Below are 13271 nucleotides of genomic sequence, written 5' to 3'. Positions count from 1 at the left end.
GATGGAGTTATGTACTTTTCATCAATTTATGTCTAAATGAAATATTTTTTGACTGATATTTTTTTTATGTTCATGCGATTGTAAAATTATTAACTGTTTTTAACACATCAACATCGCTAATGAGCATGAAATTCGTATAAAAGAATATAAAAATAAAATCTTGAATCATCAATCTCCTGTTGAAGTTAAATTAGAAAGAAATCAACAATATTTATAGCAAATTTCAGAATTTGCAAAATGTATTCCATCATTATGTATTCCTGAATTAACGCTTGATGTTTCGGTCAAAAGTTTTGCAAAAATTGAAATTGAAAAAAAATGATCCAACAGAAATAAAAGGGTTAATTAAAAAAATTAACAGAAAAACACAAACCTTTTTTTGCAATCACTCAATAAAAATAAAGATTTAAGAGGAAAGGAATTTAATGAGTTTAATATTGAAATGTATGATGTTGATAAAGTTATTGAAGCTTCAATGAATTTTTTCGGCGGAAGTTTATAAATTTAATGCAAAATATCACTCACTGAAGTGTGCAAAGTGCGAAAAAATGATGAAAGAATATGAATATTTCATCAAAGATATAGAAGATAGAAGAAAAGAAGCGAAAGAAAGATTGCAAAATGAAATTAGAAATATTCAAGAAAAAGTTGAAGAATCAGAAGATATCAATTTTCTTGTTGAGGCATATTTTCCAAACAAAGAAAGAATTCCTGTTATGTCAATAGTCAAAATATGAAAAGCTGTCAAGAAGTGCATGATTCGGAAAGATGAGATAAAAGGAATGCTTGAGGAAACAAAAAATTGGAAAATAGCAAACGTTCATAATACACTTTATGCTACAAAAATATAATGAATAACAAATTTTTCCCTTATTTTATAAAGATGCCGATATCATCAATTGATATTGGAGTTAAAAATCTCGCTACACCATCATTATATTTCCGGCTATTACTTTTGACGTTATCGATATATCAAAAGCCAAAAATGCTATCGAAAGATGCAAATTGATTAATCGATATATTGGCAATATTATAAGAGATAATAATATTGATACAGTAGTAATTGAAAAACGGTTCCCGGTAAACACTGTTGCTATGGAATTAATGTATAGTATCATTACTCTTACATTAATCTCTGAAGTAAATGTTCATTTATTACAACCGGAAAAAAAAATTTCATATTTAGATTCAGAATATAACACCAAAAATAAAGCTCATATAAAATTGAGCGTTAATATTGCAAGAAATTTATTAAAGAATGTTGAAGAAAAATATTTTAGTGTGGCGTTCATTTCAGATGTCATATTATTATGAAAAATATAAAAAGCAAGATGATATAGCTGATGCGATAAATCAAGAAATAGTTTGTGCTTTACAAAATGATCATATATTTGTTCCTCTATGGAGCAGTATAGAGAATTAATTTTAGAAATAAATTAAACTTAGTTTAAAATAAATTTATTTTTTTATTTTCGATAAAAAACCAAAAAGATTGAGCAAAAAAGAAGTTAGAGTTTATTCGAAAATTATGGATACACTTTACCGAAAAATTTTGTTTATAGGAATACTTCAACTTCACTTGAAGTTTATGACGACGAACAATATCAAAATTATTTAAGACTAAGTGTTAGTCAATTAAAATATCAAGAGGAATAGCAGAATACATCCCCGAGGAAATTAATAATTTAATGAATCTTCCATTAAGTGATAATGAACCGAAAAATTGAGATTTATTTGAACGTTTCAGTAAAAAGAAAGATGAATCTTTCAAAAATGAATCCGAAGATTTCAAACGTGAAGTATATAATGTAATAATAAGTAAAATTATCAAAAATTTAATGAAACATAATAATTTTACGTTTGAAAACGAAGGAAGTATTGATGGCTTTCTTTCTGCTATGATGTACGCGATTGAAACGACAGGACCTGAAATTAATGAAGATATTAGAATGATTTTAATTGATGAGGACTGAAGAAAACAATATTAACATGCAAATAAAAATACCGTTGAATTTTTACGTGCTGGCTTGAATACTGATAGAGTGATCGGTGATACAAACGATGTTGTATTTGAACACCTGTTATTTATTAAAACCATTTATTTTGAATTTCAAGATCTCAATAAAGGAAAAAGAATAAATCCGAGATACTTACCTTACATCAACACGCCAGATATTTTTTTAATAAGATTTGGAATATTTACAGACGTTAATGATTCTAATATAAATGAATTATGTTTAATTCAAACATTTATTGCTTAGGAAGTATTGAAAGAAGATGAAATAAAATTATTGAAGAGTTTTATTCAAACGCGAACTGTTCCAAGAAGTGAGTTAAGAAGAATTTCTGACTTATTAAAATTCAAAATTTGAATTCAAAATAGCTTATCCAGGAACCAAACATACGCGTGTCAAGATATTTGGTGTGAATTTCAACAGAGAAATAAAACTAATAATTATAAAAGACCATTATATGCTAAATTCTAAAGTTAATGTATCGGAATGTTAGAATGCTGATTCAAGATATAAAAATCATAACAGAAAAATGATGTTATTGAAATTCAATGACAAATGATATTTATTTTCTGAGAAATGTTTGAGTATAAGAAGTCTAATATATCTAATGATACAACATAAACTTCTAATTCCAATTAATCAACAAACAATATATGAGCTTTCATGGAGTTATGAGATATCAAACGAAAGAACATTCAATTCTTACAGAAAAATATTTGTTGCTGATAAAAAACATTTATCAAATTATTCTAGAAAAGTTAATCAAACAAAAAGGTTTTATGGATACAGTCCGGAAGAAAAAAAAATCCCGGAGAGATTGAAAGAATATCAAGAAGTCATTGATTCGTTGAAATTAAGAAAAATATTTAATGTATTAAGATATCATAAATTTTCTGAGCTGATGCATAAGATAATGTTTGAATTCGGATGTTTTGATGATGTATATTCATTTTCCACCTCCATTGCAGATAAAATTAAATCTGAAATTCATTTTCCGAAAATTATTTGGAGTAAGATCAATTTAAAACGAAAACTTTATTATATTTATCAATGCGGTGCGTATATGTCAAGTGTTCAATTTATCCCTCCAGGTTTGCCTGATGCTAACGGAAGCTTCAAACAAGAAAACACAAAAATAAATAAGTAAATAGAAAAATTATATTGATGAATTCGTTCCTTATGTCTCGAAGTATACGTATAACGCAGATGGAATTTCAGAACTTGTTGATACAGTAAATTCTTATGTTGAAAGCTTCACTTATCCTCAATTCGCAAAAAGTGTTTTAGATAATTTTTAATAACGAAATGAATTCATTAAAGAATCTTGTTGAAGTTTATTATTTTGAGATAGATTCTGCGTTAATATCAGAAGAAGATTTTATGTTATTGAAAGATAAAGGATTAATTGGTAATGAACTAGGAAAATTCAAGGTTGAACATATATTTACATAAATATATTATGAATCTGCTGAAAATTATATCGGTAAGCATGAAGACGGCAGTTATTATAACCATTGCACACCGAAGATTAAAGAATACTGTGAAAATGCAAGTAATCCGATAAAGAAGTTGAGCTAAAAATATATTTTTGCAACCTACCAACTTAATCAAATCTAACTTAATTCAACAAAAAAATCGGAAAAAGCTGTTGCGGAAATAGCAGTTTCTAACGAACCTTCATTTTTGATTGTGTCAAATCACCCGAAAAATGCTTAGGAGCTCGCTATCCCAGAAAAGGGCGAGCATAAGACACAGGCTCAAATTTCAGAAACAGATATCATTATTTTTATAAAATTTGATATTTTATTTTTAATATAAGAACATGGTTGAACAGTTAAAAATTTTTTGCAACGGTGAAAATTACATCCTTGAAACTTATAATAGAATTGCAGTAGCAATTAAGAAAGATGGATTTATTAACGCCACAATAATGTGTAATCAATTTAACAGAAGATTTGAAAAGATTTTTGAGTATCACTCGTGGCAGGCATATTATGAAGAATTTTGCAAAGAATATTATGGTAGCCCCGAAACGGGCGACCCACTATATCTATCGAAAAAATATATCGCAAAGGTTCAAGGAACGTACGTGGACCAGCGTATAATAAATTATATTAGCTTTTGGGTATCGCCAAGATATGCAATTTATGTTGGAATAATAATGGATATCATTAATGACAAAGCTTACGAAGTATTAAATGAAAAACAATTACCTGATACAGTTGAAAATGCTAAACCTGTATTTGTTGAATTCGCAAAATCAATAGCGACAACAATCGACAGAAAGTTTGTGAATAAACCATATTAAGATTATAGAGACTCAGGCAAAATATTGAATCAATGAGAGCAAGAAGATTTAGCGAGTGAAATATTTAAGAATACAAAAAAATTATAAATAGTTCTGAAAAAGTAAAGTAAATAGTTGATTCGTGGAGTTATTTTATCAAAAAATATCATCCAGAATTTGATAAATGAAGCGCTTTCTCGATTTATTTTTGTCAAGTTATGTTGAGTTTGTTAGATAGCATATATTTATAATATATATTTTCTGAACTCTTAACAAATTCTGTAGATATTTTTTATTCATATAAGAACTCACAGACGTCAGAGTAAGAATACATTAAATTGGAAGTATCGCCGCTATCCTTGACATAAATTTTTGATACATAATAATATAAACTGCTTATACAACACCCCGCGGGGAAACAAAATTTCGTGTCAGTATTCAAGTATCACAATGTTCAAGTCTTATTGTTGCAGCAGTATTAAATGATGTTGAGGCTGTTGTTGAATTACTGCCGAGTGGTTGTGTGAAATCTCTTACTTGACAAACGTGAATTGGAAATAGCATCGGAACTTGAATATATTTCGCAGCAGAAGATTAAACACATCCATTTTTAAAAGATATGTTGCAAGCTTAATTTTTACTTCTTTTATAACTTGACTGTTGCAAATGAATTTTTGTGATGCATCCATTGTTGCGTAAGTTGTTGTTCCGCTTCCTGTTGTTGCTTTAATGTTGCTCTTTACTGATTCATTAACATTTCTAAATCCAAGGTCGCATAAATAATCTTCTTCAACTACGGCTTTTGCAGCAACTAACGATTCATGGTCGCATACAGGCGCAATAACAAGATTTTGTTATGTGGGTATTAGTTAGATTGAAAGCTTACCGCTCCAGTTTGGATAATATCGCATATTAAATAACATCATAAAATAACTTATTGGAATTCTTAACTGAATCTTAACTATAACTTCTTTTGCTGAGGTGATAGCGCTGAAATCACAATGAACTCCTGGAACCATTGAATTGTGAGCTCTTATTTTATCGATAGTTGCGAAACAATCATTATATGCTTTAGCTTCGTCAGATAATGAATTAAAAAGCATGAACCATTCATACCTTGCGTTATAAACGTCTTGAATTTTATCTATGTTTGAATGGATTCTGTATTGATCTATACCATCGCATGAACATTCATATCCGACATAATATTTTTTATACGAAAAATTTGATTGTGACGGAACGGTAATTGGTACTTCTTGTTATAAAGTAATATAAAAATTATCTAAACCAATAATTTTATATCTATCTGTGAGGATGTCAACGTATGTAGTATTTCCTACGTTTATATCTCCAACATTGCCGTAAGAAGTAGCAGTCGTGTACTCATAATTTCCAGGAATAATCTCAGAACCTTTTACCGCTTCATCATCTTCATTATACCAATCCTGCAGATTTCGTTTAACAATTCCGTATGATTCTTATTGACACATTCTTTAACAAATTTATTTAAATTCCTTATAACATCTCTGTTTGAATGATGAAATATCAAAAACTCAATTAATCTTTTTCTCTCTTCTTCCTGTTCTTTCTGCAAACATTTTTCTTTTTATCCAGCCAATGTGGATTTTTGTTCGTGAACTAAGCGATCGTAAACGACAATTTGTTCTTGAAGTTCTTGTTCCATTTCTTTATAAATGTGATTTTCCGATGATATTTATTTATTAATCTACCCTTAATGATTTCAATAAGATTCATTCGATATCTTCCAAATCAACTTTAACTAATTTATAATTTCCGATAATAGCTATTCGTATTGTTTTAATTTCTTTTCATTCTGTGGTCTAAAGTATCGTACTATCCATCAAAATTTTCATTAACGTAAATATCAATTGTTCTTTTGTCGAAAAGTTCTAATTTCTCTTCACTGTGTTTAATGACATCTTCAAAATGCTCTATATCCCATAATAGAAAATTATAATAATTTGATTGCGGTTTAAAAACTTCAATAGGACAATCATTAACGGTACATTTCATTAAACTTTCACCGTAACTGTAAACGTAATTTTCAAGAGTTGTTGTTGCAGTAAGTGGAACTAACTTATCACACATTTATATACAAATAAAAAAACTACCTTTATTTTTTCTGAGCAAACAAGCCTTTCCTGAATCACAACATGAAGAAACAGCAGTAAATACAACATTCAACATAGAAACAAGCCTTGTCCATCAGCTTATAGTCAGCAACTCCCGTTAACATGCAAAATTTACGTTAAGTCATCAAGTTAGAATTCAACCTCAAAAATATATATACTTTTACGAAAAGGCTTTCTCGAATTTTTAATGATAGGTTAAGTCAAGTTAGAAAAGGTTGGTAGGCTGCAAAGAAATATCTTAAGCTCCAAACACTAAAATCCACAGATAATTTACATCAATACACTAAAATCCACAGAGGATTATCTAAAGCACTCCATCCGAATTCACGATAAGCGCACATTAAGAATAATTAATATCATGAATTTGAATATATTTTATCACTCACTGTATTTAAATTTGAATGATAATACGATTAAAAATCACTCAATTAGTTCATGTCGTTACACGTAAGAGTTATATTCAGAATATCATTTCCGATACAGGTAAAACCGCTATTAGGTTATTACGGTTGATACAAAAATTAAAATAAAAAGTGAATTTATTCAAACAATAAAATTTCAATGAAGAAAAGTGAACTAAGATTATCTCATTTTTGATATAAAGTATTGAATTCGACTTCATTAATTGGGTTGGGTTGTGTTTTCATTATCCCTGTAGAATTGGAAAAAATTAGCATCAGTATATTTATCATATATTAATCATTTATTTTAACATAATGGCTTTTAACAGTTTACAAAGAAGGGGCCTGGGGCGTCAACCCTTAAGGACCCAATAGTTGTGCTGTTTGTGTGTCATTAACATCATGAATAATCAGGGAGGTCTTTTGATTAAAGTCATTTTATTCGATTCGAAAATTTTCAATAAATAATGCTGTTTTCCATATCAATTAGAAAGTTGCATTAATGGAAATGGTTTCAATACACACACGATTTTATTAAACGATTTTTATTTATTAAAATCGACTGATATCACTAATATATATTAACTGATTAATTCTGAGTATATAACGATACATATGATGTGAATCTAGTTAATTAATTAAATTCAATATATTTACATTCATATGTTTAATGGTAATTGTAAAAAGACGTTAATTTTGATGTATTGAAACAAACGGTTGCTTATGAAAAAGCTCGACAAATACTTCATGGCTTATAAACCAATTCTTAGCCGCGTAATCCAATTTAATATAATATTTGTGGTAGGACTGCTGATGTACAATATATTCTACCCCTATAATAGGCTTAATCAAATCGATTTCACATCTTCTTTAACCAAGTTAGCAAAATATAAAAAATGGCATTCTGGAAAATGTTACATTGGTACACGAGAATATCATTTAGTCAATCAATCCATCACAAATTCATGCGTTTTTTCTACAATGATGTTTAAATATTACAGTTTCTTTCCCGCCATTCAGAGCTTTAGATATTTTAATAATTACTCTTCCTATATCATTCAAGTAGATAAAAAACTTCTAGAAACTATTCCACAAGAACTTATACGCAATCTTTCATTATGTAACATATATTTTGATGATATTGGCATAATTAACCCCAAATTTAATTTTGCAAAAATTTGTGAAATCAGATATATTTATTATTATTATATATTAAAACTCTGTGATTTTCTAAAACAGGTAATATATATTGATATTTTTGATAGTGTTTATCAAGCAGATCCGTTCAGTGAACCTTTTGATGGAATATATCTTTCTACACATGTGTATTCAATTGAGAAAAATCAATGGACTTATAAACGATTAAAAGTCATAACAGAAATTCCACCAGAAGTAGCGAAAAAGCCTGTAATAAATGCTGGCATTATTTGGGGCGATTATACTTCAATGATTGAGTTTTTAGAACAGTATATAGCTTTGGTAGAAAAAACAAAAGCAGGTTTCTCACAAGATTTCGGTATATTTGATCAGATTTATATTAATTATCTACTTTATTATCAAAGATATTTATTCAGAAAAGTCACAATTGAATTCTGCTATCAAACGAAATTCATTACCATTCGATATATGCCAAAACCAAAATTAAAATATCCGTATTTGTACTATAATAAATCTTATTTCCCGAAAATAGTGCACCAATATTATATGCATCATAAATATTGTCTAACTATTGCAGATATGTTTTATAATGATTTAGCCCCTGTTCTTAAATTGCCAATGGATTCATATATTTCATGTAGTATAAATGATAAAAAGAAAAAACCAAGCAAGAATTTTACAAATTAGATAATTGTGGCCATATTTAATTTATAAAAGGATTAATATTAAAAATTATTTTATTTTTAATGCACTTTCTTTCATTTGAAATTATTAAGATTATTAAGTAAGATTTTTATAGAAATTTAATGACATTTTTAAGTTATATAAGTTTTTTTTGGTGAGGAATTTGGGACAAACTTTTAATTGAAATTTGTAGTTGCGAGACCTCATTAAAAATTTTGAATTGAAAATGTCGCTTTTCAAAAAGTGGCATCAGCATTCAAAAAGTGTATGAGCTAATATAAAAAGTGAACAGCTCACTATATTATACTTGAGTGTAAAGGATCCTATGTATACATAAGTGAAAAATATTTAAAATCGGGATTCGATTTTTGCCGAAATCATGTGAATATAAATGACTTATCTATACTATTTATCGTTAATGAACATATTTCATTAAAAAGAGTATCTGAAGTCTTACTATGATTGAAATATATTACAGAATTTTTATTTGATGAAGATTATATAACATTTTCAATTCTATCAATTCTATTATTTATCATATTTCATTATAAATAAATAATGTATAAAAATGAACGTCAAATGAGTAGTAGAGTATCACAATTGCCAATTGAAGAAATCTACACTAACCACGATATACAAGAAAATGATAATAATATTGATAAATTGGATATATATAAGGGATATACTTTTCGATTCCCATTTTGGATAGAAATACCTTGTCAGAATAAAGTTACAAGTTTAAGACGTTTAAAAATTACACCTACTAGCCATACTATTATGTAAAAAATAGGTGGGAAAGGAAATCCACAGTCAACTAAATTCGACCCACGTAAAATTACTTTATATAGGATATCCGGTAGAAATGTCAGCATCTCTATATATAAGCAATTAATTTAATTAAAATTATTATATTATAATAGAGCATCTTCCATACAATATAAATATATATATATAATATTTATTAAATATATCAGACGATTTGGGAAATCTCGAATTTTTCTTCAAAAAAAAATTGAGAATTCAATTTTTGTCACATTTTAAACACAAAAAATGATTGATCGAGATATTGTCGCAAAATATCACAACAGCCTTAAAGGATGGACAGCTGTTAAAATTTATAATGATATGAAGGAGACAAATATCTCAAGGTCAACTGTTTACGATCACCTAATCAAAATTGAATTTGTTTCCAGACACCTTCATTGGGTACCCAACTCTCTTACACCAGAGCAAAAAAAATGCGGGTTCGATTATGTACTAAACTATCAAAAGTCATTAGCACTGCAAAAAAAGATTCCTGGAGGCATTTTGTTACAGTGGATGAATCATGGTCCTATTTAAACTATGATTATTAGAAAAAATGGGTACAAATAGAAGATAACTCATAAGAAATTGTATTAAAGTAAATTTTTTATTAGAAATTAATGTTGTCAATATATTTTAATCCAAATGGTTTTGCTCTTGTTGATTAATTTTGCACGTTGACAATGCAAAACCGCATACTGCTCGCATCACCACAAATCTTATTGACTCGAACCAGACGAAAAGAGCTCCACATCTACCATATTCACCTGACGTAGCACCATCAGAATTTTATCTAATGGATAATGTCAAAGAAAAGCTCAAGGGTTATTCATTTGAAATTCCTGAAGAGTTAATACATCAGGTTCATCGAATTTTTAATGACATTACAAAAGATGAATTATACCGAGCTTTTCATAACTGGAAAGAGAGATTTCGAAGAGTTATCGATATCAAAGGTGAATACATTCACTATAGAACAAAATGATATTATTTGTTTTCATTTATTCTTTTTCTATGTTGAGATGCTAACACCTCTACCGGACACCCTATATATTCAAACAAATGATCCATTACGTGAAATATTAACAGAAATGTGTAATCAATTCAATTCATATAATACAAATTATACATAATTATATGATTTTAATAGAAATAATACATTAAAAATGTTTTATATATATAAGTCAGCTGCTAATACTAATGACTCCAGTCAATTTTCATTTGAAGATGTTAAAGATCACCTCGTAGATTTATTTAGTTAAATAATGACTTTTATGACAAAACCACTGTATCATTTAAGCCATTTACAGATAATACCGTTATTCATCGATTTTTATCGATAAAAGCAAACCGTTTATTCGATTTTCATCGATTCCCAACTCAAGATTCAATGCATATAACAACATGTTTAGATTGCAAGCATCATCAATTGTTTTATATACTTCTCTTGGGTATATATGACCATTAATATTAAAACTATAATCGATTTGTGGATTAATAAAACAAGTTCTATTATATTGATTTATTCTAAATACTGTAAATAAATCACAATGTTTTAACTCTATAGTAGCAGCAGTATCATCATTTTTAAGTGATTGTGTAAAATTTCTGATTTGACAAACATGAATTGGTTATAATTAAGGAACATCAATATACTTATATTGTAATGCATTAAAAACATCCATCTTAATCATAATATTTAGCAAGTTTAATTTTTATTTTATCTGTTGTTTGAGTATTACATTTGAATTGTTGTGGAGCATCCATTATAGCACACACACACACACAGCGCTATGTGAGCTTCGTGCTACGCACTCGCTCCCACTCGCGCTACATAAACTAAAGGATGAACGGCTAAAATCGATTGAATTATCATAAATCGGTTGGTTTTGATTGAAAGTAATAAAATATATTTAAATTCATGATGACATTTATATTTAAAATGTGTGAGGCATTAATCCGGCTGAGTTGTTGTTAATCCTATGTGGATTTTAGTGTTTTGTTGTTAAAATTTAATACTACTACCTACCAACCTAACCTAACTTAACTTAACCTACCATTAAAAATTCGAGAAAGCCTTTTCGTAAAAGTCCATATATTTTTGAGGTTGAGGCTCTAACTTGATGATATGACGTGAATTTTACATGTTTACTGCTGCTGATGATGATTAATTGACGGAAAAGGCTTATTTTTATGTTGAATGTTGTATTTAGTGCTGTTTCTTGATGTTGTAGTTCAGAAAACGCTTGTTTGCTCAGAAAAAATAAAGTTAGTTTTTTTTTAAATTTAATTTTTTTATTTGTATATAAATGTGTGATAAGTTAGTTCCACTTACTGCAACAACAACTCTTGAAAATTACGTTTACGTTTACGGCAAAAGTTTAATGAAATGTACTATTAATGATTGTCCGATTGAGGTTTTCAAACCACAATCAAATTATTATAATTCTCTTTTATGGAACATAGAGCATTTCGAAAGCGTCATTAAACACAGTGAAGAAAAATTAAAACTATTCGACAAAGAAGCAATTGAAACTTACGTTAATGAAAATTTTGATGAACAATACGATACTTTAGATCATAAAATCGAAAAAAAATTGAAACAGTACGATGCTATTATCGGAAAATATGAACTAGATAAAGATGATTTAGAAGATATTGAAAATTTAAAGAACATGCAAAAGAACCTTCCCGAAATAATTGAAGATAGATTAATAAATAAATATTATCGTGAGAATCACATATACAAAGAAATGGAACAAGAACTCCAAGAGCAAATAGTAGTTTACGATCGATTAGCTCACCAACAAAAATTTACATTAGTTGAATGGAAAGAAAAATGTTTACAGAGAGAGCAAGAAGAAGAAAGAAAAAGATTGATTGAGTTTTTGTCGATTCCTCATTCAAACAAAGATGTTATAAGAAATCTTAATGAATTTGTTCATGAATTTGTCAATAAGAATTATACGGAATTGTTGGATGAATACTATGACATGTATAAAAATGCTTTTGATGAAATCAGCCGAAACAAATACGAAAAAACTATACGAAATGTATTTGACACTAAGTCATCACAAAAAGTAATTAAAGCGTTTACCGAACACAATCAAACTTTAATTAATAGATTACAATTTCTAATCGCAAAAATACAATTTAATGAAACAGAAGAGTATTTAACAATTGAACAATATTTAAAGAAATCATTTGAAAAATTTATTTCTGATCATTTTATGACCATTTATAATTTTATGAAAAACTCCATCGGTTCAATAGCTAAAAGTTCAATAACATTTGAAAATTCAACTGCAATAAAAGTTTATGCTCAGTCAATCGTAAGAGATATAAATCAAATTTTAATTAGAGACTTACCGGAAGTATTAGAAAGTAGATTTTCCGATTATATTCAAACGTTAATGGAGAATTTAGGAATTAATACAGAAGAGAAACAAGAAGTAAAAACAAAAGTTCAGAGTATTGAATTAAGTTTTGATTCATTTCTTGCTTCAGTTCCTGACGGAGAATTAGAGATTGGTGAATTGTGTGATATGTATAATAATTACTTCGGAACAGATTTAACAACAAGAAGCTTTTCATTATTGAAAGTCGTTAAAGAACACTTTAATAAAAGATCAACCGTTAGAAACAAGAAGAAAATCACATACTATGCAAAATGCTGAATTTCATAAAAGGCTTTCTCGAATTTTTTTTGTTAGGTTAAGTTAAGTTAGGTTAGGTTGTTAGGTTTACTTCTAAAATATTCTTCGGTCTT

The sequence above is a fragment of the Histomonas meleagridis genome (assembly GCF_020186115.1).
Source record: "Histomonas meleagridis strain 2922-C6/04-10x chromosome Unknown contig_130, whole genome shotgun sequence".
Classification (NCBI taxonomy): domain Eukaryota; phylum Parabasalia; order Tritrichomonadida; family Dientamoebidae; genus Histomonas; species Histomonas meleagridis.
This window is presented reverse-complemented; position numbering follows the sequence as displayed.